We start from the raw sequence: 8,549 nt of genomic DNA, 5'->3' as shown, positions 1-8,549 counted from the left end.
TGCCCTGACTGGGAATCCAACCGTGACCACTTAGTGCTGGGGTTGATGCTCAACCACTGAGCCACACCAGCCGGGCAAGTATCTCCCATCATTCAAAATATTATTCTTTGACCATCCTTCTATCATCACGTTATCTCTCTGAACTCTGTGCTCATGCCCAGCCAGGTTCTCAAGGGCACTGCCTACACACCTGGCTGCACTTCAGTGGGGTGGGTGGAGTGCTCTGTTCCCTCTGACTTTGGGGAGGGACCTTAAAAAACTACACTCCCACCCCCACTCTAACCAATTCTTCCTGTCTTTTAAATTGATTTTATTGTTTTCTCACCATATACATTATGCATTTTAGAATATATATGTGTGTGTGTGTATCTACACACACACACACACACACACACACATATACACAGTTTGAGTAAATAATAAAGGATAACCAGTATACCCATCACCCAGCCACAAAAACTGATCATTTCCAAGTGCCAAACCCCCCTCTGTAGTCAGCCCAACCAGTCATACTTCCTTCCCCTCCCTGAAGAACCATTCTCCTAAAATATTTTATTAAATATATTTTTATTTCAGAGTGGAAGGGAGAGAGAGAGAGGACATCAGTGATGAGAGAAAATCATTGATCACCTGCCTCCTGCATGCCGCCCCACCCTGGGGATCGAGCCTGCAACCCAGGCATGTGCCCTTGACCAGAATTGAACCTGAGACCCTTCAGTCTGCAGGCTGATGCTCTATCCACTGAGCCAAACTGGCTAGGGCTTTATTTTATTTTTTTTAATCCTTATCCGAGGATATTTTTCTATTGATTTTTTAGAGAGAGTGGAAGAGAGAGGGAAAGGCAGAGAGAAACATAGATGTGAGAGAAATACATCAATTGGTTGCCTCCTTCATGTGCCCTGACCAGGACAGGGCCGGGAGGAGCCTTCAATCAAGGTACATGCCCTTGACCAGAATTGAACCTGGGACCCTTCAGTCTGCAGGCCAACGCTCTATCCACTGAGCCAAACAGGCTAGGGCATTCATATTTTATTTTTCATTCCTTGCTTTTCTCTATAGTTTTACAACATATGACTGCATCCATAAATTGTGTAATTTTACTCGTTTTTCCACTTTAAACATTTTAATGACTTTTTTGCATCAGCATTGGGTTTTCTGAGTTTCATCCATGTTGATACATATAGCTACAGTTCATTCATTATTTCCATACAGTATTCCATATATGTCTCAATTTATTCATCCCATACTCTCGTTTGCATTTCTTGCAGTTAAAAACAGGCTTTGGTGAACATTCTTATAGTGTCTCCCAGTAAACATGTGCAAGATTTCTCTAGGGAAGTGTTTCTCAGACTTTTTAGTCCAGGACTTCCTTTAAGGACATTCTTAAAAATCATTGCAGCCCTAGCTGATTTGGCTCAGTGGATAGATGGTCAGTCCGTGGACTAAAGTGTCCTGGCTTCGATGTATCTTGGTTGCAGGCTCCCAATTGATGTCTGTCTGTCTGTCTCTCTCTCTCTCTTTCTCCCCCTCCCTTCCACTCTCTAAAAATCAATGGAATAATATTCTCGGGTGAGGATTGACACACAACAAAAAAATACTGTAGACCCCACAGAGCTTTGGTCTTTGTGGATTATATCAATTGATATTTGCTGTATTAGAAATGAAAACTGAGAAAGCTTAAATATATTTAAACATTTTAAAATATATTTTACTGATTTTTTGCAGAGAGGAAGGGAGAAGGTTAGAGAGTTAGAAACATCAATGAGAGAGAAACATCGATCAGCTTTCTCCTGCACACCCCCTACTGGGGATGTACCCGCAACCAAGGCACGTGCCCTTGACCGGAATCGAACCTGGGACCCTTCAGCCCGCAGGCCAGTGCTCTATCCACTGAGCCAAATCGGTTAGGACTATATTAAATTTTTAATAACAATAAAGCCTGTTACATTTAAAACAAATAACACGTTCATGAAAAATAACTATATTTTCCAAAATGAAAATAATTTAGAAGAGTGGCAATGTTTTACATTTTTTGCAAATCTCTACTGTATTGCTTAATAGAAGGCAGCTGGATTCTCATATCTGCTTCTGCATTCGATCTGTTGTGCTGTCACATGCCATAGCAGTCTCTGGAAAACTCCACTCCACATTCTTGAGAAAATGAGAGTAAAAGAAACAAATAACATCTTACCAGTATCATGGTTTGAGCTCCCTGCCTTACCACCACTTCCCTGTTCCCAGGATCCCCAGACCGCACTGTGAGGACCACTGCTCCGTGGTTTATACCTATAATTGCTGGCTCATAGCGTACGTGCATCATTCAACTTTACTAGAAAACATCCAACTATTTCTAAAGTGGTTGTATCAATTTACACTCCCATCAATGGTGCATCTGTTCGGTCTTCATTCATTCTGGTGTTTACCCCACCACTCCTCCAAAACTACTTCTATCAAGGTCATTACCAATATCCATACTGCCATATCCAATGGACCCTTTTTTAAAATATATTTTTTTATTGATTTCAGAGAGGAAGGGGAAGGGAGAGAGAGAGAGAAAAACGTCAATGATGAGAGGGAATCATCGATCAGCTGCCTCCTGCGCACCCCAGACTGGGGACCGAGCCCGAAATCTGAGCATGTGTCCTGACAAGTAATAGAACTGTGACCTCTGGTTCACAGGTCAACGCTCAGCCACGGAGCCACACTGGTTGGGCCCAACGGACCCTTTTTAATTCATCTTGTTGACTTCTCAGCACTCTTGAAACATCACCAACATACCCTCCATTGCAGCAGTCGCCAACCTTTCAGACCTCGAGGACCACCGGTTCGCGACCGCTGCGTCCAGTGTGTCCTTATCTCTTTACCTCTTTCTCAGTCCCTTTCTCAGTCCCTTGGCCACCTCCTGCTTCTCCGCCTAACCTCTAACGTTTGAGTTCCTTGGGGCTCAGTCAAGGATCCTCATCCTTTCTCTGTGGTCTGTTTCCGACTAACCTCTCATTAATATGTGAAACCCTGACCACTCTTCTGGGATGTACTGCTACTGGCTTGACTTCCCCACTTGGCTATCTCAACAGCATGTGGAACTAAACTCTTGGTCTTCTCTGAAAACCTGTCCCTCTTTCTCTCTTACCTCAGTGAATGACCTGGCTCCACGTCACCAGAATCCTGGGCGGCATCTTTCATTTCTCCCTTTCTCTCCCACCCCCAAGCTCTCAAATAGCTCTCAAATCTGTTTACCTCTCTCCATCTCCACCAACCCACCTTATTCCACTCACCATCATCTGATTGCAGTAGGGTCCCAGTGTTGTCCACCTCCAGTGCATTTCACAGCAGCCAAAGTAATTTTTTAAAATATACTTTTATTGATTTCAGAGAGGAAGGAAGAGGGAGAGAGAGATAGAAACATCAATGATGAGAGAGAATCATGGATCAGCTGCCTCCTGCACACCCGACACTGGGGGTCAAGCCTGCAACCTGAGCATGTGCCCGGACTGGAAATCGAACCATGATCTCCTGGTTCATAGGTCGATGCTCAACCACCGAGCCATGCTAGCCGGGCCAAAGTAATTTTTTTAAACATTAACTATACCATGTCAATCCCAAGCTTAAAACCTTTCAGTGTAGTGTATTCGGCATTTATCTATAAAAGAGATACTATTTCACCGTGATTCACTTCACCTATGATACAAACTGAAACAAAAGTTTCATAAAACATACCCTTCCTGAGAAGACTATGATACATTTTGATATTTTCTCAAATTGACTTAAGTACCTTCTGCAAATTGATCCACATTTAAAAGCACTGTTTGTCTTTTTAAATATATTTTTATGGATTTCAGAGAGGAAGGGAGAAGGAGAGGGAGAGAGGAACATCGATGAGAGAGAATCATTGATTGGCTGCCTCCTGCATGCCTCACACTGGGGATCTAGCCCACAACCCAGGCATGTGCACTTGACTGGAATTGAACCCAGGACCCTCTAGTTCGCAGGCTGACGCTCTATCCACTGAGCCAAATAAGCTAGGGCTAAAAGCACTGTTTCAATAGTTTTTGGTTGCTCATAGAATAAGACCCCTTCTTCTTTGCCATGTCAATAAAGCCCTATGTAATCTGGCTCCCGCCTACCTCTTATACCTCATATCCTACCCCTCTTGGCCTCAGCTCGCTATGTTCCAGACACACTGGCCTTCCTACAGTTCCTAAGTATACCATTCCCCAGGGCCTTCCCACTTGCTTTGTCCTCTGCCTGCAACACTCTTGCCTCCACTCATCATCTGCTAACTCCCACTCCTTCGTGTCTCAGCTTAACTATCTCTTTCCTATCACCTTGTTCTGTCCCTTTATAGCCTTACCAGAGGCCGGCACTCGAAATTTGTGCATGGGTACGGTCCCTAGGGCTGGCCTGCGATCAGGACCATCTTGCCCAGCTGCTGGCAGCTGGCCCTGCCCCCTGCCACCACCCCCCTTCCCCGTTCACCATGGGGCAATTGGAGCCTGCCAGCCAGGGGGAGGAACTGAGATGTTGGCCATTCCCACCCACTCACCAGCCCATCCCCCGACACCAGTTGCCCTCTGTGTGTGGAGCAACCAGCAGGGCGGGGTCCTTCTGCCACCACCCACCCCTGGTTCCCCATTCCTCATTGGGCAATCAGAGCCTGCCTGCCAGGGGAAGGGGCTGAGAGGTTGGCCAGCAGGCTTCAATCGGACAATTGGGGCCTGCAGGCTGGGGGCAGATCCTGCGTTGAGCATCTGCCCCCTGATGGTCAGTACATGTCATAGCGATTGGTCATTCTGCCGTTCAGTCAATTTGCATATTACCCTTTTATTATATAGGATCACAATTGGTAATTACGCATGTTTATGTGTTATCACTATGTGTGTTTACTTCATGGTCCCTCCAGCACCAGACTGTAAAATGCAAGGGCCAAGTTTGTTCACCACAGTCTTTTTTTAAAATATATTTTTATTGATTTCAGAGAGGAAGGGAGAGGGAGAGGAAGACAGAAACATCTATGATGAGAGAGAATCTCCGAGCCCGCAACCCGGGCACATGCCCCTGACCCGAATCGAACCTGGGACCCCAATGCTCTATCCATTGAGCCAAACCTGCCAGGGCTTACCACAGCCTTTTAAAATTTTATTTTATTTATTGATTTTAGAGAAAGATGAAGGGAGAGAGAGAGACATCAATTTGTTGTCCTACTTATTTATACATTCATTGGTTGATTCTTGCATGTGCCCTGACCAAGGATCGAACCCACAACCTTGTATTGGGACGATGCTCCTATCAAATGAGCTATCCATCTGGCCAGGGCTATTCACCACAGTCTTATTCATGTCTGTCTTATTCTCTACCATGTAACTAGCGCTAAACATGGTTCCTGGCCCATACTGTGTGCTCAAAAGACACTCATAAAATGAGTGGTGCCCAGTCAACATGACTCAGTGGTTCAGCATTGACCTATGAACCAGGAGGTCATGGTTCAATTCCCTCTCAGGGCACATGGCTGGGTTGCGGGCTCGATCCCCAGTGTGGGGCGTGCAAGAGGCAGACTATCAGTGATTCTTTCTCATCATTGATGTTTCTCTCTCGCTCCCTCCTTCTCCCTTCCTTTCTGAAATCAATACAAAGATATTTTTAAAAATGAGTGGAGATCTGAAGAACAAATGAAGTGGAGATCTGGAGAGAGTTTCACGCAGAGGCAACAGCATACGCAAAGACCCAGAGGCTAGGGAGACTAAGACAGTCTGAGAATTTTAGCTTTCACTTGCTTGGAGTCTAGACAGCCTGGCAGGGGCCAGACCATGCAGGGCGCAGCTTAACCTTCCCTGTTGTGGAAGGTAACTTTCCTTTTGAGTCAAAGGGGATCATTGAAAGGTTCTCAACATCAAAGTTATATGATTTGGTTTAACTTTTCAAAATATCAACTGCCTACAGTGTAGAGAATAGATTGCAGGCAACAGGCGTGCAATGGGAAGGCAGGTACAGCATTGCAGGTTAGAAATGATGCTGGTCTAGCCTCGGGAAGTGGCAGCAGAAATGAAGAGAACTATGGAAATAAATTTGGGAGATATTCAGGAGGTTAAAATGATGAGACTTGCCATGGCCAGTTTGGCTCAGTGCATAGAGAGTTGGCCTGTGGACTGAAGGGTCCCGGGTTCCATTCCCATCAAGGGTACCTACCTCAGTTGCAGAATCCATCCCTGGCCCAGGTCCCAGTCCAGGTGCATGCGTAAGTCAACCAATCGATGTTTCTCTCTCTGTCTCCCCCCCTCCCTTACACATTCTCTAAAAATCAATGGAAAAGATATCCTCAGGGTGGATTTAAAAGAAAAGGTGGGACTTGGTGATTGCAGCAGATGGAGCAGAGAGAAGAATCAGGAGTATTGCTCAGGTTTTTGCTTTGACTGGGATCAGTCACTAAGGCAAAATACAAAGAAGGACAAAGGTTGGGAAGGGAATGCGTTAAGTTGGGGAGAAATTAAGGTTTGGGATGTCTCTGAGGTATCAGGTAGAGCTGTCAAGTAACCAGTTGAATGCATAGGTCAAGAGAAATATCTGAGACAAATATCACATGATCTCACTTATTTGTGGAATCTAATGAACAAAAGGAATTGACCAACAAAATAAGACCCAAGGCAGGGAGGTATAGGACAGACTGACATACCTCAATGTGGGTTTGGGAGAACAAGAAGAGATAAACCAAAGAACTTCTATACATAGCCCATGGACACCAGCAATTGGGTGGTGAAGACCTGGGGTGGTGAGGGACTGGGAGCAGGGGAGCGGAGGGGGAGAAAATGGGAGATATCTGTAATACTATCGACAATAAAAATATTAAAAAAAAATATTTGGCCCTAACTGGTTTGGCTCAGTGGATAGAGCATTGACCTGTGGACTGAAGGGTCCCAGGTTCAATTCCAGTCAAGGGCATGTACCTTGGTTGCGAGCACATCCCCAGTAGTGGCTATGTAGGAGGCATCTGATCGATGTTTCTAACTCTATTCCTCTCCCTTCTTCTCTGTAAAAAAATAAAATATATATTTTTTAAAATGACTACCACTGGGTATTGAAAGAAAAAATGAGTTAAAAAAGAAAGATCTGCACTTGGGGACATCAATTTGGGAGTCATCTACAAAGAGATGATCATTGAAGCCATAGGAGCCGATGTGAAAGAAGACAAGAGCACTCAAGCCAAAGCCCTAAAGAGCACCATCATTTCAAGGGTAGAAGAAGATCCTAGAAAGTAAAAAGGAATTACAAAAAAGTAGGAGAAAAAATGAGATTGTGGTGTCATGGAAGTGGCTTAAGGAGGAGGGAGTGGTCACCAGGGTCAAATGCTACCAAAAAGTCAAGTAGGATTACCTCTGAAAAGATTGTTGGGACCCAGCGGTTGTGTCTCAGTGGTTGAGCGTTGACCTATGAACCAGGAGGTCACGGTTCGATTCCTGGTCAGGGCACATGCCTGGGTTGTGGGCTCGATCCCCAGTGTGGGTCATGCAGGAGGCAGCCGATCCATGATTCTCTCTCATCATTGATGTTTCTATCTCTCCTCTCCCTCTCCCTTCCTCTCTAAAATGAATAAAGATACATATTTTTAAAAAGATTCTGTTGGGTTTAGTGACACAGGCCACACAGACCTTGATGAGACAGCAGTATCAGGCAAGTAGTGGAGGCAGATTGGAGTGGGTTGAAAGATAAGTGGGAAGTGGGAAAATTAAGACAGTTAAGTGTAGGCGACTCTTGAGAAGTTTATAGAGAAGAGAGGGAGGTTGTTGGAGAGGGAGACTTTGTGGTAATTGATTTGTTTTGAGATGGAAGAGACCTGGGTATGTTTAGATGCTGATAGGAAGGAGCAAGGGACAGACTCGGTAGGTTTGGTGGCAAAAAGTCAAAAAATTCCTTTTTGGTGCCTCTGTGAAGAAGGAGGGGTGGTCGTCTGCTGAGAGTCAGGGGGCTGATGAAGAAGTTGGGTGTGTGAGGAGGGGAGGTTTGAAATGGCTGCTATGGAAAGGGAGGGAGAGCTGCCTAGGGACACAGAGTTGTAGGTCAGCACTGAGGGCCTAGTGGAAGCTAGGGACCAAGAGTTTATAGTGGCACAAATTTATGAGGTTGGATGCTTTTCTCCAGCAGTGTTTAGCTGCCTGGGCACAGACATGGAAAAGGCGGATAGTTGGACTGACCCAAGGTTGGGATGTTGCCAGGCGTATGCGACAATCCTGGGAACTGAGGCTATTGGCAAGAAAGGGGCGAAGTAATCGACCATGAGGTCCGGTCCTCCAAGCAGAGGGAAGAGTATCAAAGACAAGCCCTCTATGAGCCAAGCCATAGGGAAACTCTGGAACATGTGGCAAAGCTTCTGGAAAAGACATTGAAGGACAAGTGGAGGGGAGGAAGACCTGAGATGGGACAGAAAGGCAGATTTGGGGGGTTGAGCCAGGAGACTTGCCTGTGTGGGACCAGGAGCGGATGGGGAAGGCAGGCAGAGTGGGAATTTTCAGGGGGGGGGAGGAACTTGGAGGCGGTCTCTGCGAGAAGTAGGCGGCCCC

Source organism: Myotis davidii, unplaced genomic scaffold (genome assembly GCF_000327345.1).
Source record: "Myotis davidii unplaced genomic scaffold, ASM32734v1 scaffold1960, whole genome shotgun sequence".
NCBI lineage: Eukaryota > Metazoa > Chordata > Mammalia > Chiroptera > Vespertilionidae > Myotis > Myotis davidii.
This window is presented reverse-complemented; position numbering follows the sequence as displayed.